This window comes from Ambystoma mexicanum, chromosome 8 (genome assembly GCF_040938575.1).
Source record: "Ambystoma mexicanum isolate Mex_15411 chromosome 8, UKY_AmexF1_1, whole genome shotgun sequence".
NCBI lineage: Eukaryota > Metazoa > Chordata > Amphibia > Caudata > Ambystomatidae > Ambystoma > Ambystoma mexicanum.
In genome coordinates this window covers 1,728,146,906-1,728,172,067 of record NC_090929.1, presented here as the reverse complement: position 1 = coordinate 1,728,172,067, position 25,162 = coordinate 1,728,146,906, and the positions used below count along the sequence as shown (strand labels likewise).

Below are 25,162 nucleotides of genomic sequence, written 5' to 3'. Positions count from 1 at the left end.
GTCTAACATATTGCCAGTATATGTTCGAATTGACTGTCCAAGTGAATGGTTTATACATTGCTGTGTCTAGCCTAGCCTCTCCGGGCGCTCTGGGGTATATGACCGTATTACGGTCCAAATGTTTAACTTTGGTTTTTTGCTTGATGTATGCTCAACCATCTATTCGTATTTGTACACACTGTGAAGCTGTCATTTGTTGTTTTGCTATGTAAGTGGGTGGCATGGGTTTTACATAAGGAAGTTATCCCTTTACACTTTGTGAGGGATCATTTAAATTGTGGAGCATATAAGGCTTAGGACAGGACTCGCTTAGTCTTTACCGTGGTATTCTAGTTTTTAACATCTAGTATAGAGCTTGGCTGCACAGTGGTTCCTTTGTATCCAACTGTCAGTCACAGCGTTAGGTACTTTTGAACGGTAAGGAGGGACACAGGCGTCTACCTAGGTTGGCGCTTGGTCCCTCCTCCGTTCTACACTCACTCTGTTCAGCGACGCTCCACGAGCATAGTATCGAATTTTAACGCGCTGTCTTTTTCGTAATATGCTTCAGGTACACGCAGATTTATTTGCAGCTGCTAGCTGCGGGGAGCGGTCCCAGCGTGTGTTGCCGTCGTTGTGACAACACACATTGTTGCCCCTACCATCATGGCGTCAGGGTGACGTTCTGCGCATGTGCACCATTTGCGTTGACTGTTGTATAACATTGGGCTCACAGCAGCGATACATCGCTTGCAGCCGGACGCCCAGCGCTGATACTACGCAATGTAAGTTTGGCTTTTTGGAACACAGTTACGATGACCAGCAGGAGAGATTTTTTTTGCTCGTAGTATGCACCCTGTGAAGTGTAGTCCATGTACGATTATGTAGTCATGGCTTGTTTACGTGAGGCGTAGTAGATTGTGTTATTGGGGAGTGTTTGATGTGGACATTCTTTATATTTACAAGTGATGTTGTTCACATTATGGTGCCTTGTAGGATTTAGATATTCCGTTTAGTTCGTACAGGCACGGGATATACTGGTTAATTAGATTTCTCTATTTTATTTCTTTTTAGTTGACTATCAATTGACTCTGAGCTGGTTTTTGACCGTGGCGGCCGCGCAAGGTCCTGTCCTCAGCCTTGAGTGCATTCTACCGTATTCTATCATATCCCAGTACAGCCTTTGGCTCCACCATTGTGGCCCCCATTTTGGTGATTAACAGAAGGTCAGTTTTGTGTTATTCTTGAATAGCGGGATGATCAGATGCTTGTCTGTTGAGAGGAGTAAGAGTACAGCTTGACTCACCCTTACACATTTTTGTATTTATTCACAGCAACTCAGACTGAATTTGAATGAAAATGTATGTACAGCAGTAACCGCCCTGAAGAAGGATTTTTTCCGAAACGCGTTGGCATTTTTGTATATAATAAAGTGGACACTACCCACTGAATTGGAACACATTGGGACATCAATATAGGAAATCTAATTGTTTGTAACAAAGAATTCCCGGAAGTATCATTGTGATATTGACATTCTATAGGCTTATGATGAATGTTACAACTCCTTAAATTTCCATATGAAAAGTATGTGCTCAATGTGATCTAACATTTGACTCGATTCAACCCTAATCAATGTGGAGTTGTCGACTTAATGTATTACAATTTCAAGTGAATTCTTGCTAGTTAGCAAGAAGGGGTGTTGGTGCAAAATTCAATTGTTTGAAATTAAGTTTGGGTTTGTGTTACATATCCAATTTGAAATATTGTTCTAGCCTAGGGTCTATTAACCTTGATAAATTAATTTACTTTACACGAACAACTAATGCTTGTTGTGATTTATATTTATTTAGAGCGAATGTACCTATATCTAATACTGTAGGGGTTTTGTTTTCCCCTGTTGGAGTGCCGTTAGGGACCACCTGTCAGCAGATGACAGGTTCTGTTTGTCGATTTGCATTCCCCTCGATTGTAGATCTTAGTTTCTCCATGGCCACAGAGGATTTACATTGGTACACCTGCACAACCACCAAACTCGCAATGTTCTTACTTTCCATGTCCTGAAGATGGTAGGTGCAGTCCTTAGCAGATCATCCGGGGCTGCCACACTGTCCATCGCTGGCTAGCCTGAACCGTTTGTCGGGGAATGTACGTTGAATAGCCAATTGTTCAATTTTCCAAGCATCACTAATGGCAGGGAATAGATAATCACGTTGGTATGTGTAGTATTGTGTTTTAGAAATTAAATGGAGTCCCACAAACTGAAAGAAACTAGATAACTTTGTGAAACTAGAGCCACTGAAAAGTAACGCTGCTGCACACACTAGATTGCCAGCTGGCAGTTTCCTCAGCATCGGTTGAGCGGACCATGAAAATGCTTTATGTGACTTTTCACAGGTGGCATGTATTTTGAGGTTACCGCCTTGTGTTGGACGAGTCACGCACACCAATGGCTTCCCACATACTTCCCCTCCCAGTGAATGCACACATTTCAGCATCTTTATAATCTCCTTCAAGCTGCTGTCGAATACTATGTATTTGGCCTCTTTTATTAGACTGTCATCCGGCAACACTGTTGTTTCGGACTGAACCGTTGTGGACATATCAGCCAAACTGGACATACTATATAGTTGATATCTTTGTTTCGTCGGTCAATAGTGTTGATGCTTCAGTCTCTGTCATTTCAACATCTGTTACTTGACCATGGATAGGAGAAAACATCAATATGGACTGTTTTTTGGGGGGCATTTTTTTGGCAGGTGTCGATTGTGTCAAGTGCTCATCGAGTAATGTAAAACTATCTTCTATAAATTCACTTTTGCCTTCATCTGGCGGAGCACACGCATTGTAGCAATGGTCCAAAAACACTTTGCTAGATTCGCCAGTCATATTAAATTCATTTTCCTGCCGTTGGACATAGGCATCTCGAGTGTGAACACGCTGCGCCTCAATTAATAGTTCCTCCATAGTGAAAACAGTTTGGCAAGCAGCATCTGTCATTTGTATAGCTGTCTGTGTTTGCATAGTCCGTACTCCATCGGGCAACTACAGGTAGTCCGTACTCCATCGGGCAACTACAGGACAGATGGGGGAAAAGGGATGTTCAGTGTAAATCCAACATACAATTAAAAAAAGCATATAAAGCACAAAACTATTGCAAACAATATAAAGTGTTTATAACCTTATTTTTTATTTATTTTCTTTGAAACCTTCTTTACTCTTACATCAACATCAGCAAGCTGGCGCACCGAGTCAGATCCACGTGCCTCCCGTTCAATATACAGATCTTGTATATATCCCTACAAAAAATATTATCCATTTAAAATAAGTAATTGGCATTACACATCTAATTAGATCGACTTTCTTTCATTAGATGGTACTGTCAGTGCGCATACCTCTGGCTCCGGATCAACTACAAGGTCTGGTTCCGGAGCAACTACAATGGATAATGTAATTGTGGAGGACGCTGCAGCATATCCCTCAAACACAGTACTTGCATTAGTAAGGTCGAAAAGATTGGAAACTGGACAAAGACGACAAAGGTACATATCAACAGTAAAGTGGCAAAGAAACATTGTGCAATGCAATGATACTTTGCAAAAATATGATCAGATTATCTCGTCCTATTGAGCTATAAAGACCCATACCTCTGACACCGGATCTACTACGAGGGATGTTCGGATTGTAGTGGACGCTTCAGCATTTCCCTGAAACACAGTACAGAAACTGGACACACAATTTGGAAAGACGACAAAGATACATATCAATATCAAACCACAATAAACATTGTGTAAAGCAATGATAAGTTGCGAAAATATGATCACATTATCTAGAATTCCGTGCATAAACCAGTCTGGAACAGAATAGCTAGGTAAGATTACCTGATACGCACGCAAAGTGTTTGATGACTCCAGGCAAGACATGGATGTTTAATCTTGTTGCTTCATATTCGGTGGATAGTCAAGGATTGTAAAGGGAAAGTATTGATTTAGAAATTCAAACATTAAAAAGTGGCATGTAAGGAGACTGAATACGAGAAAATAATGCTCATGTAAATGCATAATATAGCATAGCTATCTGTCCCCATAAATCAATTTTCTATGTGGGTTCTAAAAAACAAGGACTGATGTTTCGCAAAATAGTCATTATTTAAACAGCTATTCAATCACATAAATATTGAAAGTATTATAAGTGACATTTACACTTACATTTAAACCGAAAGCGGAATTTTCACAAATAAAGTCGGAACACCGTTTGGGAGCAGTTTTCGAGTTGTTCCCAGTTGATTCCTCTTTGTGTACAAGGAAGTGTCGTACATATCCGGGTTGAAGAGCAGGCTGCAGATGCGGTATCGATGACCCTTCTTGTCCTCCAAGACTTGTTTGACTCTACTTTCAAGCTCTTCCGGTGGATATCCGCAATGTCTGACCCATTCTCTTATTCGATCAACAGTCTTATGGAATACATGCATTGTAATGCCTTCGGATTTGTCATGGGTCTTTGAAGGGCAACCAAAAATAGAACATGCAGGCATTGTTGTAAATTCTGCAAAATAAAGGTCAACATTATTAGAAAATAATTTTGCATGAACATGAGAGAAAGAATGAATTGGACCATACATTGTTCATTGCACGCTTTCTTTTGGGCACCACAGCAAAACCAGTGCGGCGTGTGCAGCTGTATTATGGGATACATTTCACAAACGATTCATTGATGTGTTGAATATCAGAACATGTAACTCGTCCCTTGAATGTTCTATCATGCACTAAAAGGAAATATGCTTATAATATAGACACGGTCCGCGAAGGATGCAATATGCTGCCAATTGACACTGCTAAAAATGGATATATCGATAACATAACAAAAGAAACTCAAGTCAATAACAATGGTACAAATTAACATAGCACCACTGAGTACGTTACTTCGAAATAGATATACATTTACAAATGAAGGAGATATGATTAGGATACATGTCCTTACCTTGACCAACAAACAGTTGGATTCAGCAAGCAGAGTAATTAGTGGCCGGAGAACAGGGAGGTGTTCACGGGTAGCACACTGACGAGTTCACTCGAAGCGGTCACAGAGTAGCACGTTCACGAGTTGACTTGCAGTGCTCAAAGATGTTCTCATGGTAAATATCAAGTGGTTTATAAAGAATAACAAAAAGGGGTGTGTCTGTGAATGAATGACGTGTATATGTCATGGTATTATGTGGATTGCAGGGGCACGGTCTGCTTCAGGGGAGCCTGCCTGGAGACACGGGGGTCTGAGGAGGCCATGTGAGCAATGGCCCCTGGGCGTGGGATACCATTTGAAGTGTACATGTTGTTTGGCACCTTGGCCGTTTGCGCCCCTGACAGCCCCCCATGGCAGCGCACATCCACTGATGCGAACTGCCTTTGATAGTGGGGGGTGGGATGGATGGGCCGGGAGGCGTGCAGACAAGGCACCGGAACACTGCTTAATGGAAACACACTTGATTCACCTAAAAACTGAAACAACCATTGATAAAAAATATGTTGTGTTTTATTTGGTGTCTTATTTTGATGGCACAAAAATACTACACATTGTAAAGGTCTGGTTGCAGCTCAGCGAGGGAAAATCTCCTGTAGTGACCGCTGTCACTGGGGAAAGTTTGTCTAATGGCACCAACGACACAGGCGGGTATTACTCGTCGAACGCGGTGTCCAAGCCTCCCATGAAGCCACCATGTATACGAACGATAGGCCACCAGCCGGTACCACCTGTGAAAGAGAAAGATACAAACTGTTTTTAAATGACCAAGATAAGTGTATTAAACCTTGGTTGTCAATGACCATTCTTGTATGCAATGGCATTTTTGCCAGGACAAATGCAAGTAGACACTGCACAATATTGCACGACTTTTATGCGACTATTACTAGAGAATTGCAAGACTAAACTGATATGACAATGATACATTGAAGTTACGAGAATATAGGGGACAACCATGAAATAGGAGTGGCCTAACTGACATCACAACCAGACTATACTGTAAGCGATATTCAATCAACACTACAGCCAAGTCAATGCCTAGTCTGGGATGCTGAGGAAAACCCTTATTGATGTAGTTTTGTAGTTCAGTACTCTGGATGACAACCCTTGTAGAACACCCCCCTCTTAGAATCCCCCTGACCCCACTGAGCCAAGAAGTAGGTTTGTTTTGCAAATTAAAAGGTTTATTTGAAAATTTACACATATATATATATATATATATCACACTTCTATAAATAAATTGATAGTGGATATTACACTTGTGAATATGAGCAGTAATCAGCAAGAGGTAACTTATGAATAGGAACAGAAGAATAAGGTGGGAAAGAATGCTTTATGTGGTTCAAGGAAACGCAATGATGAATGAAATGCAGTACAGAAAATAATTTGATATGGCTTCAACAAAAGACAATGTAATCACTTTTCCTTGACAATTCACTTCCCCCCCCCATGCAATGTAAGAAATGGAGGGAGAGCACACAGTCTTCCAGAATCCCAACAAAATGCAATACGAAATGCAGTTCCCCCACAGCAAGCTTAGAGGAAAACAGGTAGAGGTTTGAAACACAGGCCCAAAAATGCTTTGAATGTGATGACAATGAAGTGAGAAATGTGCTAAAAATGCTTTTAATTCCCTCTGGATATTCAGGGTGAGTGAGAGTGCTTGTTGGTATTAGTTCAGGCTCACTTTAGCAATGCTCTATGAGTTATTACCAGGTTGCAAACGGATTTTAACAAAGGAAAGCATGGAGCTGCTAGTTTGACAAGTGGAGAAATTGAGCCAAATTGCGGTAAATTTTGCGAGTGTGTGAATCGCGATTGCGGTAAAAGTATAAGGAGTAGGAAGTCTGTTCTAGGTTGGAAAGCCTAGAATCACAGCTTTAAAATGAAAGTTAAATTTCGTTCCTGGACCAAACGGTTCAAGAGATACGGACGATTTAATAAAGGTAGATTTTCGGATTTAAAGTAAAACTCAAAATGACAGGTGACAGCTTGCAGCTTCAGAATTGACGGGTGACAGTTGTGCAGCTTTACATATGACAGATGACACGATTTCTAGGAGGCTGTTCTAACTAGGTTAAAATAGTTTGGTTTAGATTATTTTTACTAAGAGATTGGGTTCTGCACAGTTCTGGCGGATACTCACTCCTAATTTTGAAATGAATGGGCCTCGTCACGGATCTGGTCAACTGGACTGGACTGGGCGGTTCTGCTCACAGCGTCTGGGTCAGCTCTGCTCTGCTGGTCTAGCCTCTCTGGATACGGCGGGTCAATCAGGCACCGGCTCTGCTCACAGCGGTCTGGGTCTGGTCTGCGGTTCCGGCAACAGTTCTTGGCAAAGAATTCAAACAGCTCACCCGGCTGTTGAATAGTTTGCAAATGACTTTAAGGATGCTGAGGCCTGCTGAGAAGAGTTCTCAGTTTGTGGGTTTAGGCCCTTGCTTTAAGTTCTGAAGTAAAGTTCTGGTCTTTGAAGATTGATGGATGTGAAGTCTGGAGTCTCCCGGCAGAGCGTCTGGCAGAAAATGGAATTGAATGCCTCTAACTGTCCCAGCAGTCTCTTTTTATGTGTTTTGGAAGTGGGTGTGTGCGTGGCATAACTGAGCCTGCCCCTCTCTACTTGTCACTGGCCCAATTCTCCCCTCTCCCATGATTGGGGGAATTGGGTTGTGAGTCAGAGTGATGAGGTCTGTTTATGGGTCAGAGGATCCTCCCCTGGTCAATTTGCCCACAAATCTATATTTGATTCAAATACATATTTCCCAGGTACACAAGTGGTTGACATTACATGTACATATGGCACCTTGCTTAAGGTAGTCTCTGTTCCGCCTCTGGCGTTTCTAGGAGCTTGCATTCAAAAATGGCAACTTATTTTCGATTTTAGTAGGTTGTGCAATATGGGATTTTCATCAAAAATTATACAAAGGTACAATTCCCTTCCACATATATCCCAGTAACTTTCCATGTCTCTAGCTTAAACACATTGTCTACAATATTCATAATTAGCAGGGTTTTGCCCCAGAATATGGTACAAATTGGAGTTTGGACTCAAATCGTGAGGGCATTTTTCAAACTAAGACTCTCAAAGTTGTACATTCCTGTCATTTGGTTACAATGAGTTATCACTATTTCTATAAAATATATATTTGTTGCAATTCATCTCCCCAAGTGTGTGGGTCCGCCTCCAGAAGTCTGGGTGGGTCAGTGATCACATGTCTCTCCCTCCTGGCAGAGGGCTGTTGACAGGAAACACTCAAAATTAACATACCCCATTCAACAGAAAGAGCCTTTTGTGTGGGCTCCAGCAGGCTGCCTGGAAGTCTCTCCTCAATCAATCAACAGGGTCATGTGATATCCTGCCTCCTGGTGTGGGAATATCTGAGGTGTTAAGGTTTCCCAGCCTCTTGGCCTCTGGGAACAGCAGGTGGCTAAGATTTTCAATTAACCAACAAGCTTTGAAGTCCCTGCCCCTCTTGCAACTCCTAAATACAGTTTCCCTGTCAGAGTTTAGACCGCTAGCGCCACCTTGGGGAATTTTTCGGTACTGCATCCATTTTTGAGGTGTCTTGATTTACTGCATTTCAATAGAGTGGTCTTTTGCTTGATAGTATAGGACCCTTGCTTAACATTGTTTTGATGGCATCCTTACAGTAGAGTGGTGATGTGGAACCCCCCCACAAGAAGGTTGTATCTTTGGAGTGGTCCCGTGCCAACTGCGCAGTTCTCCTATTCTGGCGTGAATGTGGGCGGCGACAGCTCATCCCCACATCTACCCAGTCTATTGATTCAACATGGGTCAAAACCCTTGACAATACTTACTTGGATTACGAGGGCGAACTGTTGTGCGAAGTTCATGCATAAGCACCATCAAAAGCCTCAACACGGACCGTGTGAGGCAGGCTGCCGTGAAGTCTGGCAGCTCGGTAACGCATTGCGGCCGTGGATCGCCTTGCGATATGTAGGCCAAGCATCCAGAGTTTTCTCGGCAGCAGCAGTTCTCCTCCTCGGTTGGCATTAGTGCGCACCGATTGCAGGTACACCAGGTGGCAACGCCGTCCATGCGACTAGGCCCAGGCTCTTCATCTGTTGAAACATCCGCCCAACTGTCGTTCGAAGCCCCAGCGTTTACGCAGCTTGCTCTTTCCAGTAATTCCTCCTCGGAATACTCGGACTCGTACAGGTTGGACATTATTGTTGCCATTGTGTGGTAAACAAACGAAAATAATTTATAGCGGTGGTACTGGTATCTGTTCACATGGGCTAAAGCAACGAAGGTAGCTGACCAGAGCACAGAAACGAGTCACAGAATACTCAAAGAAATACAGTGAGGGGAATGGAAAAGAAAATCTGCTGTTGTGTGTTGTGAAACGCTCTGTTTATACTTATCGAAGAAAGAGGCTTCCTGCCGTTTCCATGGCGATGCATCATTAGCTGAGGCGCAGAGAATGTTGACACGAGACGTGCTTTGGCGTTGTGAAATGGGCGGTACGCGTCTAGTGATGTCAGGCTCAGGGGCGGGGGATATGATTTAGTGCCGCAAACGCAGGTCACCCAGGGCGATGCGGCAAGTGATAAGATTATCACAAGATGGCCGCACCCTGCTGCCTGATTTTGCTTGTGTTCAAGAGACGAAAACTCGGGTAAGGTGCATAGGAAATGTTTGTGCGATCGATTAATGGTTAAAAACACATGGCCGAACCATAGGGACAATAATATTTTCTGACCGAACCATTCCTTTAAGCACCACATCTCCCAGTCGATGGTGTCAATTCAAAGCAAAAGACTGAGTCTTATCCAGAGTGAACGAGGCAAGATGCCATTTATTGCTGGTTTGCAAACCAATAAATGGACTGCACCTCACTAATCCACCACCCAAGCAAACCCAACCCTCATCCAATTCGCCTTCTCCTTATATCTCCCCATGGTCTGCCCCCTTACAATACGTATCACTTCCGTTTGACCCTTCCTGCTCCCAAAATAAAACAATGGTACTCCTTGCATATTTCCATAGTGCGTCTTCCATTTCCATCCCCTCGCTAGTCATCACATGATCCTCTACTTCTGGGTTAGTCGCTCTGTTCTGACTATGTCTGGCTTCCACCTCTTCAGGTGAGGGGCGGACAGGCCACCGCCCTGTGGCACACTTTCGGCAAAAAATAGGGCTCCGTTGTCTGAACTCGTATGAGCCGGAGAAATACAAAAATGGCAGCAAGATGGCCTTCACCCAGCCACCCCTATTACCGAGAGCTCCTAAAAGCGTTGTCTCAGCAGTCCTACAGAGCATGTACCTTTACCTCAAGCCAGTAAATGATGAATTCCCTATCCAATGTTCGCAAGAATCAAAGAAAAAAAATAAACACTCAGGCATATTGTAAGGGAGCACCAAGGAAGGAGCCGCAGAGCATAACAGACACACAACGGACAAGGGACATAGAGGTGCGTAGAGACAGACGGGCAAAGCAGAACTCAGTAAATCAACTCCTGCAGGCACCACCGTCAGGGGTCGTTATGAATACCATGTACGGCTGTCAACACTCACATACGAACGTGGTCTTGTGCGGCTGCATTAACCATGACTTACCTCATAAACAAGCCGAGGTAAACGGCGGGGGGATCCCTCTCACGGACACCATGTGACGGGGTGGGTGGAGGACGCGGCTGATGCTGCGGACCATTCCCCGACATTTACAAGATGAATCGTAGCTGGGGAAGAAAACCCAACGCCAGAGTCCGCCCCTATGCAGGCTGGCAGCAGCGCCTCAGGAGACGCTGCTGCACAAACGCTACAGAGCTCACCCAGGAATGCCGGAGGTGGACTAGTACAGAGGCAGTAATAATGAAAGGGGTATGCCTGCAATTTGATCCCTGGTCCTTTAGGCAAAATACAACACAATCGAAAACAGTGGACCAGTGGAATGGGATGACGCAACAAATTATTAACTCAAGTACAAATTTTAATAATTCACTACTATAAATTTCACATCATTAGTGCATATATGTTGTAGAATCATAAAATACAATTTATCACTTCCACACTCCTATCTCAAGCATTCATTCTTAATCCCATACTTTCAACAACAACTCATCATCAGTAAAACCATATTAGCATAACCAGATAATGTAAACTATTGTTGTTCCTCTAATCTTCCTATATTTATGACCCAATCTATAGTATCAGGTGTCAGAAACTCTGGCATTACAATTATTCCAGAGATGCACTATAGATCGTCTCTTCCTATATTTATGACCCAATCTATAGTATCAGGTGTCAGAAACTCTGGCATTACAATTATTCCAGAGATGCACTGTAGATCGTCCACTAGTACAGAGGCAGCCTTTGAAGGAGGCGGGTCAAAGCCTCACAAACCAATGAACAGAGGGCTAGTCAGAGACCCTTATTATTGGTGGGAATTCGAAACCGACGGGGTAAACAAAAACCCGCCAATTTACATAGACTTTTGTTCTGTTTACAGCACGCCGGAGGAGGAAGCGAAGAAAGAAGGGAGTGGGTGGCCTATCCGGACACCACGGAATAGAAGAATGCCAAGAATTACCAAAGCATATTCTAGCAGAAGGGACATAACGGTGAAGGAACCGTTTGGAGATTTTTCTTAGAGGACATTGCAAAGTCCAATTTGAGTAAAGGAATAAATATCATTTCAGCAGAAACCTGCCTCCTGAGTCGTAATTCCACAAGTGGGGACGAAGGTGGGATTGCGACAACGCGATGGAGACCCTAATCAAGACTCTATCAGAAGGGCAACAGCAGTTGCAGCAGATGATACAACTGCAAAACCAGCAAGCGGCTGCCGACCGCCAGGCCTTCCAGCGGGCCACTCAACTACAGAGTACAGTGCAAACCACAACCCAGGATAAACAACACAAAACCATCTCCCGACTCAGGGAGATGGTGGCCAGCTCCAGAAACCAACCCATGGTACCATCTGCTTTGCTCCAGAAGTATAAGGACGGAGAGGACCCTGTTTTTTTTTTTCACCAGTTTTGAAAGAATCACTAGTAATGCCAATGGCCGCCTGAACGATGGGGGCAATATGTAGCTCCCCTACTAATACTGTAGGAGACACCCAGATTATCCAATGTGTCAAACAACGGCTTTGTGAAGATGTACATGGTAGGCGAGACACAAGAACCTTGTGGTACACCATATGTTATGGGGATCGGGTCTGCTGAGTCTGAAGGGGTGAAGACTCGCATGGTTCTGTTGTTGAGGAACGATTGGACCCAAGCTACTGCGAGAAGTGAGCCGCCATGGCGAGGTGTCAAAGGCGGCTGACGGGTCAAGGAGGAGTAGCATGGCAGTTTTCCCTTTGACTTTAGTTCCTCGATTTGGGTCTTTAAGTCAATGAGTGCCGTTTCAGTTCCATTTAATGGTCAGAAGTCTGATGATGGGCGCATCAAAGGAGGTTGGTTTCAAGATCTTGCTGAATCTGGAGATACGCAACTTTGTCCAGTATCTTCAGAAGGAAGGGTATAGTTGTAATGGGCCTATAATTAGTTGGAATGGATGGGTCTAATGTTTCTTTTTGAGTAAGGATAAGAGAAAGATGAATGAATGATTTGGAAATGAATGGAGCCAGGTCTCTGGCTTCATCTTTAATTATTTGTGCTGGGCAACTGTCGCCCTGGCATCTTGAAGGTTTCAATGAGGAGATAATCTTCTCTACTTTTAAGGTGGAGACTTTCGAGAATTTGAATTGGTCGAGTGTTTTAGTTGGGGCCTTAGAGATTGGAGTTTGAGTGATCTGTTTAGGTAATGAGGATTTTTTTCTTGGCCATCTTGTCTTTGAGGAGTACTATTTTGTTACCTAGTGCATTCTGTATGCTGGTGCACCAGATTTTATCTTTGACTATATTGTCAGCTGGTGGGATAGGAGCCTCCATTTCTCGTAAGATAGTAAATAGCTCCTTTGTGTTAGAACTACCTTTGGAAATCCTGTCACTATACAGATCTTTCTTTGTACGTATTACTTATTTTTTGTAGTTGTCAGCAAACTTTTTTAAGGTAGTTTTGTTTTCATTAGTGGGAGTGTGGCGCCATAAGGCTTCCAGTCTTCTCTTTTCCTGTCTAAGGGCTTTTAAATGTGGTGTGAACCATGCATTCAGGTGAGCTTGCGGTTTACTTTTGCGTAACTTGAGAGGTGCAATGTGGTCTAAAGCTTTAGACATGGTTTTGATGTATACTTCTACTAAGATGTCATGCTTAGTTAAGGATGGGAGAGAGTTCAGTGAAGGGACGATGTGAGGGAGTAGTCTTGTCACTAGTGATATTTATTTATTCCTTGTGCACTGAGGAGGGGCTATGGCTCAGTTAGGTTGTGGCTGTTTATTTATTTCCATGGTGAAAGTTATCAGGTGGTGGTCAGTCCATGGTAATGGCATTGAGTCATTAATGGATAATTTGCAGTTTAGGTCGGCAACCCAATCAAGGGTCCTGCTTTTGCAGTGCGTTGGCTGGGTCACTTTTTGGGAGAGTCCCTGTTCTGAAAGCATGTTGTTTATTGCCTTGGCATCTTTGTCCATTGGGTCATTAAAGCTGAGGTTAAAGTCCCCCAGGAAGAGTACATGTGAGGTTTCTTTATTGTTATTGGATAAAATACTAGATATGTCGTCCTCGAAGGAACCAATCGGTTCTGGCGGTCTGTATACTAGATAAATTGTTAGGGTACTAGAGTTGGAGATAGGTACTTTGGTTGTGAGGATTTCACAAGATGAGATTAGAGGTGAGGGTAGTAGCCTAATTGCTAGATGAGATTTAGCAATGAGGGCGATGCCGCCTCCTCTTGCATCAGATCTGTCAGCTCTAATAATTTGGATGTTTTCAGGGACTGCTAGCGAAAGTGCTGGTCCCGCTGCAGGGTGTAACCAAGTCTCGGTGACTGCTAGGATGTCAAGGTTATTCATGGTGATTAGGTCTGCTATTTCTAAGGCATGTGCCTCAAGGGATCTTGCATTTATCAATGCAGTCTTAATTATCAAAGATTTGTCTGGGGTCTGTGCGTTTGTACATACAGACGTTATAGGTTTGATTTTGGGCGGTATTTCATTGGTCTGTTTCTGTATAGTTTGAGTGGATGCCTTAATTAGGTAGCGTGGAGTGTTCATTTTGGAACGGTTGTTATTGGGAGGTTGGCTGTGGTTATATCGGTGGTTAGTTGGTATATTGTGAATGTGCAGTAATCTAGCGCAGAGTTTGTGATTTCTTGCCATGAGGGGGCAAGGTACGTTCAGAATGTTAGCCATAGTAGGTATGGGTACGTCTGTTTGAAGTTGGGTAGTGAAGCAATTTGAAGTGTAAGTTTGTAGGAGAAACGTTGCTAGTGTGATTTAGTATAATTCTATTAGTCATAATGTAACGTGGATTAGAGTGAAGGTCAACTGACTTAGTACAATTAGGTTGCATGAGTTTAGTAGCCTAGTTAGCCCAATTACTTATAGTATCAAGAAGTGTACATACATGACATGCAGGTTGGTATGCAGTTCATGAAATAGATCATTCAAATTTCACAGCTTTTCAACTAGTGTTGGAAGGCCAAATACAGTATACAGCGGTGTAATGCAGCAAATGCTATTTTAAAAATGGATGCAATACAAGCTAAGCATAAGTGCCCGGTATAATCTAAAGCCGAAAGATGCATTCAGACCCACAACGTCAAAGGTATAGCTAACAGGGTGCAAAGACAGGCGATGTAGTAGCAAAAAAACACCTATTTTATAGATGGACAATCATTAGCATGCCAGTAGTGGTGTTTGTTTTATTTATTTTACTGTGATTCTGTGTACTGCAGTTGCGCAATCTCAATGTCACCTGGCCTGGTAAGATCGTGTCTCTTTCTTCCCACTGTTCCCCCTCCCTTGCCTCGTCACGCCTTGACACACTTGTTTATATGTACGTTATAAATGCCATATCATATCCAGAAATGGTGTAGGGCTTGGGCCAGATGGCGGTGATGAGCTGAAGGTTTGTGACCCTTTACAGTACCGGTGGGGATAGTACGCTCCACCTGGGGCACTCTGAAGGTGGCAGTGTGGTCAGATGCCATCAAGGTAGCGCCGGCACACAGCCCACGAACACATCGGCACAGCTAAAGGCGGGCCCGACCTCCACGTGATGGCAATCTGGGTCAACTTCAAAACTGGCACTGCTGCCTAGAATACCATGCTTTAATGTTCCTCTCAGAGAGTCCTTCATACATTTTCACACTATTCTGGCAGATTTACGATTTACATCGTATTTGTTGGGGGAGGAGGCAGAGAGCAAGAAGGCTGCATAATCCAGTAGCTCCATGCCCCGGACCGCAATTTGTACATCTTTGTACGTCTAAGATGGGCTCAGTGCGTTTGAACTCACCGTATTATGATGTGGTGCCTTCGAAGTTCAGGTGAAGACTGGCGAGGAGGGGTTGGACCAATTGGGTTGAAGGAGTTGTTGTGCCCCTGTGTCTACAGGACACACTTCGGTGCATGGGGAGGACAGAGCACGGTGACTGGGTGCGGCTTACATCCAGAGGCCACACTGCTGTTTCGAGCGCCGGCACTGGAGTCCGGCTACGGCAAGGGGTAGCGGAGCAGAAGTCCTCTAAGCTGATAAGGCGTTGGTGTGGCTTTCGGCAGTAGTCCCTCCTCCATATCTCAGCTCTGAATAGATTAGCAGTGGAAGAGTGAAGGAGCCTGCCTTTCCAGTGGCACTCAAACTGCAGCTAGGTCCCTGCTGATATCCTGTGTGCCCGGATTGAAGGACAATTATTTATGTCCTCCACCAAGGAGGTTAACGTTTTTGGCTGATTGATGGTGACTTTATCCGATTTGATAGGTCGGGTAGCCATCCTGAAGGGCAGGTTGAGCTAAGGGGCTAGGAGATCAGGAGCAGAGGTTGCTGGAAGCTTTTCAGGCCCACATGATGAAGGATAGAGTCAGGAAACTATGTGATCTAAATGTGGATTTAGGAAATCACAGTAACCACTGCATTTGGTTTTCAAGAGAAAGTGCTGATGAGACAGCCTGGGCACTGTAAGTATTTCTCACCATCCTGTCATTGATGCTATGAACGACATTGAATTTACTTCCAGAGTTGGTCAGAAAAGAATTGGAAAACCAAGTGAGAGAAGAAACAGAGTTTAGAGTAGCTTGTTCTATGGCATCGTGAATTAGCATATGGGCGATGCTCATTAAACATTCAACCTGCAAGCCTTTTCCTCACATTTCAGCTCTCACAGGCTCTACGCTCTTTTAGGAACTGGACTGAAAAGCACTCCTGTGAGAAATAACTGCAAAGTTGCTGTTTGTGCTTTGATGGTGTTTTTTTTTTCTCCAAGGCAGACATTTTCTCTCACATGGGTGCCCAGGTCTTTGTATTTGTACACGCCTCCCGAGAAGGTGGACGCTTGAGCGTTTGGCTCTGCTCTTTCCAGCCAGCAAAAGACCACAGCGACCTTAATCAATAAGACAAAAAGACATTATATTATGTATTTCCAGACGTTGGAAGTGGTGAGGAACAAATGCACGGAAGATCCATGTGCAGCTCTCCAACCTGATCGGAGATTGAACGCAGCACAACGTCCAGCATGGAAGTCAACAACCAGCTGGATTTTCACAGCAGCGTTTCTGTTGGGTTTTTCAGACTGGCTGGTTGGCTGCAGGCACAGCAAAGTGGCCCCAATGGTGGAAGGCTCCTGATGGTGCACACCACTTTGGAACGCCTGTGAGGACCTGCTACCCCAAGCATCTAATATGGGAGACTCCCCATGCATCAAGCTTCCCTCCCTGTGTTTGGCGACCTGGGACGTCTTGTGCACCTGACTTGTCTGCAACTGTCTTGCTTCTAGTGCGACGCACCTACTTGAAAGCTCCATTGACTTTAAACCTAAGGCCTTCGCCCACTGCATCTGTCCTGTTGAAGGGAGGCCCTGACTGGTCGAGGTGGCCCTGAATAGTCTGGATAGGAAACTGTCTGCACCTGATTTGTCTGCTGCTAGGCCGCCTGGTGAGTTTGTCATGCTTTGTGCAGTTCTGTCTATCTCCCCCTTTTCCATCTCTCTGCTCTATCCCTCCATCCATGGTGCTCTCCATCTCACCTATTTACCCCAACTGCTTTTCCATCACCTATCCTACTTCCCTCTCGAAGCCTGGAAGAAAAAAGGTCAAAAAGGATCTCCTGGTCTCCAGCCCAGGCCTGCAAATCACATACACCTAGGTTAATGCTTCTTCCAGGTAGACTGTCGCGGATATCCTCTTTGTCGCTTCCTCGCCGGACCTATGGACTCCACATATGGTCTCTGTCCTCTCCCTTTCTCTTCTTGGCCCATTAATGATGGCACCAGATGGGAAGTACTTGTGGCTGGCTTCTCATCCTCTAGGTGCATCATTAACGTTTATCATAATGGGACTGTCATGGCACCAGGCTCTCGGCCCAACCGCCTCCTTCTTGATAGGCATCTTCCGTCTCCCATCAACTTCCTACCTTTTTCTGCCACTCCTCTGACTTCCACCCCTCTTGCCCCTTCTCCACCTCAGATGGGCATACCTTCAAACGTGGCACACTGCTCCATTTAGCTACCCTCAACTCTCGCTCTATCAGACATGCTTCTGATATCTGTCTCCTTCTTGGAGACTTTGATCTTGATGTTCTTGCTCACTGAGACGTGCTTCACTGCCAGCTCGGTCACTGCTTTTGACATACTCCTCCCTGAGGCCGAGACCTACAAGATCCTCTCTAAGACCATGTCTAACCGGTCTGGAGGTGGAGTGGCCTTGATCTTCCCTGATTGGTTCCCTGCTACGATCATTCCCACCTACTCCTTCTGTGAATGCCTCCTCTTAAGGCTTGGTGTGTCTCCAACCCACTGGTTGACTCTCGCAACCATCTACAGGCCCCCTGGTCCGGTCTCCCCCGTCTGAGTGAGGTCTTGCCTCTACTCCCTAGCTACTCTTCCTCACAGGCCCCCTGGTCCGGTCTCCCCCGTCTGAGTGAGGTCTTGCCTCTACTCCCTAGCTGCTCTTCCTCACAGGCCCCCTGGTCCGGTTTAGCTGCTCTTCCTCACAGGCCCCCTGGTCCGGTTTAGCTGCTCTTCCTCACAGGCCCCCTGGTCCGGTTTAGCTGCTCTTCCTCACAGGCCCACTGGTCCGGTTTAGCTGCTCTTCCTCACAGGCCCCCTGGTCCGGTGTAGCTGCTCTTCCTCACAGGCCCCCTGGTCCGGTCTAGCTGCTCTTTGTCAGAGACGTCAATATCCACCAAGACTCTTCTGAGGTGGCTGCTGGGCTTTTCTGTTGACTCTGTGACATTCTTTCCCTCACCATTCATTCCTCTGGTCCGATGCACTACGCTTGACATACCTTGGATCTCATCTCTTCTGACATCCCGATCTCCCACCCTCTCCCTACACCTCTCTCCTGGTCTGACCATTCTCTCCTGTCTTCTCACCTGGATCTCCTAGATTTTCCCAGCTAAGATTATGCCTGCACTACCTGTCTCCTCCGTCATTCTAGTGATGAAGCAAGTGTCAGTTATTGTTGCTTTTGCAGCCACCTTGAGTCCCTCGCCCACTCCTGCCACAGACTCCCACACTGACTCTGCCCTTGCTAATCTTCACCTATCACCAACTGTTAGGAACAATGTCCATTTATGGGTAATCTTTCCTCCAGTTGTGAACCCCCCCAAATTTTTGCTTCTGTCTGACCATCCTAGACTGACGTTTACCAGTGGAGCCCGGCCTTCTGCTACACTCTGCTTGGCTTTTGCTCTTGTTATGGGGAAACTGACATGCCCTTCAGACTGTCACTACTGGGAGACTTTGATTCCTTTAGTCTTGCTATTTCTTGGCAATATTTTATCAGTGCACAATGTACCTTCTAATACAGTGCACTGGGGTCCCTTTTTCATTTTTAAGGCGCTAGACACCCTCGTAGGATTTATGGTGAATGTACAAGTGTGTCCAGGACAGAGCTGGTGGCAGCAGTTACTTTGAAAGCATTTTTTACTCTTTTCTATGGCCCAGGACAGTAGCCAATGCCTAAAATTACATGCCATGAGGTATTTTCTTCTGTTTGTTTTGTTTATTTATTTGTGTGACGCACCCGACCCAAGGGTATCTGGGTGCCTTTGCATGGTGAAATTACGCAAATATTTTCAGCTGAGTTACAGCATAGTTACAGCAGTTACATTGAATGGTATGACGGCAATACAATCGGTGGAAACTTATGAAAATGCAATAAAGTGCATGCGTACAGGAATATGTATACATATATACAGTATGAGGCAAAGCTATGGTGGGTTCTAGTATGGGCATGACTAGGGCAGACCATGGGTGTCATTGGTCATGAGCCCGTTTATAATGTTGTGTCTAAACAAATAGAAGGGTTGGTCTGCTCTCAGTGAGGGGGGTAGGGTATTACAGGCCTGTGCTGCCATAACAGGAAGCTGGTTCCTCCTGCCTTTTTTTAGCATAAATCTGGGCACGGCTAGGCGTGGTGGATAGAGGATTGTTTAGTGATTCTCTCGGAGAGGTAAGTAGGGGCTACTTGGTTGAGGCATTTGTGCGTTGGGGATAGAGTTTGAGCATGATTTTGTCTTTGGTATTAAGCCATTTGGTCTGTCTCCTCCGATGAGAAATGTGTTCTCTCCTAGGTATACCAAGGGCGGCTCTTAGGGCGTTATTTTGCGTTATTTTGCAAAGTTTGTATTTTCCTGACAAGATATTTGTTGGTCCCCAGATAGAGAGCATTACAATAATCCAATTTGGATAAGATAAGTGCTCTCGCTAGGGTGGTGCAGCTTTCCTTCGACATTAATGGTCTGCATGATATAATCAGCTCACATGTGTGTGCAGTGGCAGATGCCAAGGCGCTGACTTGTTTATTAAATGTGAAGGCAGAGTCCAGGACAAAAACTTTGATAGAGTTACCATCAATGTTAAAGGTGGTATAGTTCTGGAGTTCTGGCCTAGTTTGTTGATGTTGGGTGTGGAACCAAGTGTAAGCAACTCAGTCTTGTTATCATTCAGGCAGAGGCCGTGTGAGGCCATCCTTGCCTGAATGATTAGGTATATTTTATTCACCAGAGTCAGGTCCTTGTCATACCCCCCCCCCCTCGCCCCCCCGTTAGGGGTATGAGGATCTGGGTGTCATCTGCATAGTTGGTGTAGGTGACACCCAGATGGTCTAGGTCGTTGAACAATGGCTTTGTGAATATATTTTACAGTGTGGTGGAAACACATGAGCCTTGTGGAACCCCACAGGTTATGGGGATGGGGTCAGCTGCTGCAAGTGGTGAGAAGATACGCGTGGTCCCATTATTGAGAAATGATTTAATCCAGGTAATGGCTTCTAGTGAGAAATGTGTTGCTGAGGCCAAATGTTTGCATAGAACTTGGTGGTCCACCAAGTCGAAGGCGGCTGAGAGGTCGAGAAGTATCAGTAAGGCAGTAGTTTTCCCTTATCCTTCAGTTCATAGGGCTGTCTTGGTTCCATGACGGGGTCTGATGAGCCAATCGGGTGATTGTCGGGCACCAAGGAGTTGATTTGTCTCTAAGTATTCCTGAATTTGAATATAGGCTGCTTTGTCAAGAATCCTGAGTAGGAAAGGTACAGTGGTGATAAACCTGTAATTGGTCGGGATTGATGGATCCAGAGCCTGTTTTTCCAGGAGGGTTCGGACCCAAGACTCCTTTAAATTGCATGGGACGGTTCCAGAGGTAAAAGAGGAGTTGATCAATTTAGATATGAAGGGTGCGAGGTCTCTGGAGGCATCTTTGATGATTTGTGCCGGACAGCTGTTTCCTTGGCAGTTAGACGGTTTAAGTGATAGTCTTCTGTCCTTTGGCTAGTTTGTCCCTTTGCCTTCCCCAGGTGCGAGCAGACCCAGAAAATTCCTTATTTGGTCAGGCAAACTGAAGCTTTTGCAGGCTTCTGCATGCCTTGTGTGTGTGCGCCCAGGATGTGGGCTGGAGCTGTCCAGTTCCAATACACATCCTGGCTGCCAGGATGTCTGGTGTGCTGGGATGACTGGGACCACTGTGCTCCGTGATTGATCCACATCTGGAATGGTTGAACGTGAGCAGATTTCCTATTAGTTTCTCTTTGCTTTGGCGCAAAGGAGATTCTGGATAAGAGAAGGCACCTTGCACCCATTCCAGGTCGATCTGAGTTCACACCGAACTTAGTAAAAAAGCTAAGTATCCTGAACCGAAGAAACGGATCTGTGGAACCGCTGGTGATCCGCTGGAAGGTTTGGCACCCTGACCCTGCTGTCCCGTCAGAGCCCCTGTTTCTCATCGATCACAGAAGGCCTGCAAGGGCGCTTCGACCCGCTGGAGTAGTGGGACTAACTACTCTCACACCTCCTGATTAACCTGGAAGTGTTCCTGGACCGCTGTGCCTCCCTGTACCCTAACTGGCCCGATCCCTTCCCCAGAAGCAAAGAAATCTCCACTGTCCCGCCACTGACTGAGGTCCCGGAACGCAGCCCCTGAAAGCCGGAGAGACTCGCAACTACTGGACTCAAACCTGCAAGTGAATTGGACTGACTGGCGAAGTTTGGTCCGGACTGCATCGAGGGTTGGTGAGTACTTGCAACACTTACCGGTGGCCCCTGGCGCATCCATAGACTTTTACGCACAAGTGTCCCCCAAGTGCCACTCACCTTTGTTAGGGTAGCCTGAACTTCCATCCTATTCCCGATTCCTGGAAATAGCTCTGCGCCCTTGTGGAGACCCTCCTCGAATAGTGGAACTCTATTCTTCCTTGTCACCTTACCCCCTTCTTGGGACACTACAGCCCTTTGAAGAGACCCCTTGTGTACTTTAATGCACGATCGAATGTACTTTTGAGCACAAGACTCCACACTTCGTAGGGATTGGACTGCCTATTAGTTAGTGTTGAGACTCTTGAAGAATTGCCAAGTATATTTGCACGGTCTGACCCTCTTCTGTTACAGGTTGTGGTTCATTACTTGTTGAATATTCCTTCAGGCCAATAGTTACTGTATATATGTTCCCTAGTATAGTGTTCTGTTAGTATTGTTCGTATTGCTGTGGTTTCATCTTGTGTTTGAGTTAAGAGGGCTTTAATAAATGTATGTGTATTTTTGATATATACTCCTGACTGAGAGTAATTTGTGGTGTTGTTTACTGTGTGTATTTGTTGTGGACTTTCGATCACCCTCATCCCTCCTGAGACCTAGTCCTGACTGCTGCCAATGCTACCTTGATTGGTCTGGCTTGTCCAGAACGTTACCCTGTTCCAAGAAGCTTGTCCAGAACGTTACCCTGTTCCAAGAAACTAGGCTGGCCTTCTGAACCTCTGCCGACCGGTTTAGAGTTAAAAAAAATCCATCTCAACACCAACATTGTGGATATCCTTGCCCCTGTCATGAGGATTCGAATTACGCCTGACTCCAAGCACAACACTTGGTATGACTCCGACCTAGCCTCTCTGAAACTCAAGTGCAGAGTGGCTAAGCGGAATTGGCGGGCATCAGGCACATCCTCTGACAGACTGGCCTGCCGCCTGCTCAAAAGCAATACAGACTCTCCATCCACTCAGAGGGCCCATATCCAAGCCTGCATCTCTTTGGCCACTAACAACATGGGCGAACTGTTTAAAATCTGCAAGGAACTCGCCAATCCTTCTGCAGTCTCCAAGAAAATGATCTTGAAGGCGTGGAAGTCCCGGATCCCGCCAAACTCGGATCATTGGATTGATGAGATGGTTTCTTTGGCGGCTATTGAAAAGGGAATATACAGGAGGATGGGGAAATTGCACTTGCATGCTAAGGTCTGGGATGTATTTTTGAATGTTTTAGGGTGGGGTGGTATTATAATATCATTATTTTTTTTTCTCTTCCCATGTTGTTTGTATTGGTGTTCTTCATATGCAATGTTGTGTAATTGTTTCTTGATTGATGTATTTCTGGTTGGTAAAATGTAAAAAAAGTATACAAAAAAAAACTATTTCCCCAATTCCTTCTGTAACATCAAAGCTTCTTGCTGTGTCTCTAGCAGGGCAAAGGGAGGGGCTGACCGATGAGGATGTGAGCTGGAGGGTCCATTTTGTATTACCACAGTGTCTGACTGGCAACAGCATCTTGTACAGCAGATTACCCCAGCCAATATAAGAGACAATACTGTGAAACATACTGTGGTGGTAATATAAGGCTCTCCAACATCTGCAGTACATATCGTGGCTGTACGATGGGCCACTTCAAATACATGTTTCTCTTCATTAAACACGCCTCCCAACAACTTTGTCACATCTGTTAATTGTCTTACTGCCTTTTCCTCTTCCTGTAAATCCTGTATCTATGCGGCACTTGCTGAGGCACCCCTTAAAAACTTGACATACACCTTTACTATCCCTCTCGCTGTAGCTGTCCAGAAAACAGTAAACTGCCTAGTACCTGTATGAACAGGGAAATGCACATCAGACTCTGGCAGTGCTACTAATTCCATACAACGTGCCTTCCCTCGTAACTACATTCTTCCTACCAAACTGGATTCCACTCCCTCACCTTCCCAGCACACTCTGTTTCTAACAAACACTATCTGTCGCTCACTTAATTTAGTCAAACATTGCAACGGAGGGGGCTGCAAAGGACATAACTCCCAATTTGAACCAAGACTAAACCACAAATTGGGGGTCATCCCCGAGGTAGAGATCAGGTATCGGGAGGCATTGTTGGGTGGTTTGATTTCCCATACTTTGTGATGCGTCACCCACTCACATCCTGCCCACGGTCCAGGTAGTATTCTGCTGGCCAGCAGCCAGTCACTGTACTTCCAGAAGTATCTCCATTTCCATAGACGTTCAGGGATCCCAGAGTCATTCTTCAACATTGTTGGCCAACTAATATGTTGCACATCTTCTCTGATTGATATCAATTTGGTGTTTAGATAATCGTGCACCTCTTCACATGCCATGTCCCATTCCAGATTCCTTCCTGCTTTAAGTACCCATCCATCAGTCTCTGAAGAGCACCTTTGGTAAGTTGACTGAGGATGCCCATGATAAGGAGCTCGCCGATACGTGCCTCACTGCCTGTGAGCTCTGCCCCAGATACGACACGTGCCTCACTGCCTGTGAGCTCTGCCCCAGATATGAACCCAGTGGCCTCTTCAAGTCGATCACCCCAACCTTCCAAATGTACACCTTTTGTATATACCCCAGGTTGCAAGTACAGTATTAGCCCAACTCCACATTTTATCCAGTGCTTTCCTTTTCTGTTGTCTTTCCAAGAACTGCTCCCTGTTGTGCCAACCGGAATCCAGCCCCTTGTGCAATTATGGTGAGGATAGTCACCTGGAAAGCAGACAAAAGAACAGTGAACAAAACTCTGGCCACGGTCGCATTTAACACTATATATCTGTAGCCCGACCTATCCAGATGGGACAGAGTGTTGTAGCTCAACCGTTGATAATATACTTGAGTACACTTCATAAACTCCCCAATTTCCATTTCTGGGGACTGTAAATGCTGTATCATAGTACACGTTTGATTGCCTAAATTGTCTTTAAACTGACACTGGGCATCTCTAGAATTCAAATGCACCTTTACAGACCTTGTAGATTATTATTTCCATCCATTATTGTTAGTAAACGACGCTCCAGAAATATTGGGCGTTCCTTCCCTTTCCCTACTACAGCACTGAGGTCATCCAATTCACAATACCCTGGCACCTCCACCCGGTGCATAGCCATAGGCACATTGACCAAGTCTGGGGCTACACTCCCATTACGGCCAAGTTCTCTTGGAGCTGTCGCCACCGTGGTTCCTATCCGTTGCTAATACCAATAGATCAGCTTAGAAATCATTGTGTTTTTCTTCCTAGAACAGAGTCACAGTAATATATTTAATAAGAAACGTGTGAAGGCTCTGGATGCAACACAGTCAGCCTTTCGGTAACAGTAGTGGGTATTGTGAGGGGGTAGCAATGAGAGGTGCGCACAAAGTTGCCATGTTTTCAATATTTGCCATATTTATTGAAAAACAAAATGGGTTTGGAAAAAGGCCTATCTTGCCCTAACCAAAAGAGTACGTCCCTGCCTATGAAATAAGACTAAAATAAGTTGGCCTTGTGTCCAAAATGCATCTGATCCTCACACCAACATACAAAATCAAAAGGTACGATAGCATTTCTATCATCACTTCAACCAAGTTGTGC

The 25,162-nt window shown here is 45.1% G+C and overlaps 1 protein-coding gene across 5 annotated transcripts in view; it reads left to right on the top strand.

Moving 5' to 3' along the window:
• LOC138473374 (zinc finger protein 514-like) overlaps positions 1-25,162 on the top strand; it is a 175,337-nt gene that overhangs the window by 11,196 nt on the left and 138,979 nt on the right. The gene's annotated exons all lie outside the window — the stretch shown is intronic.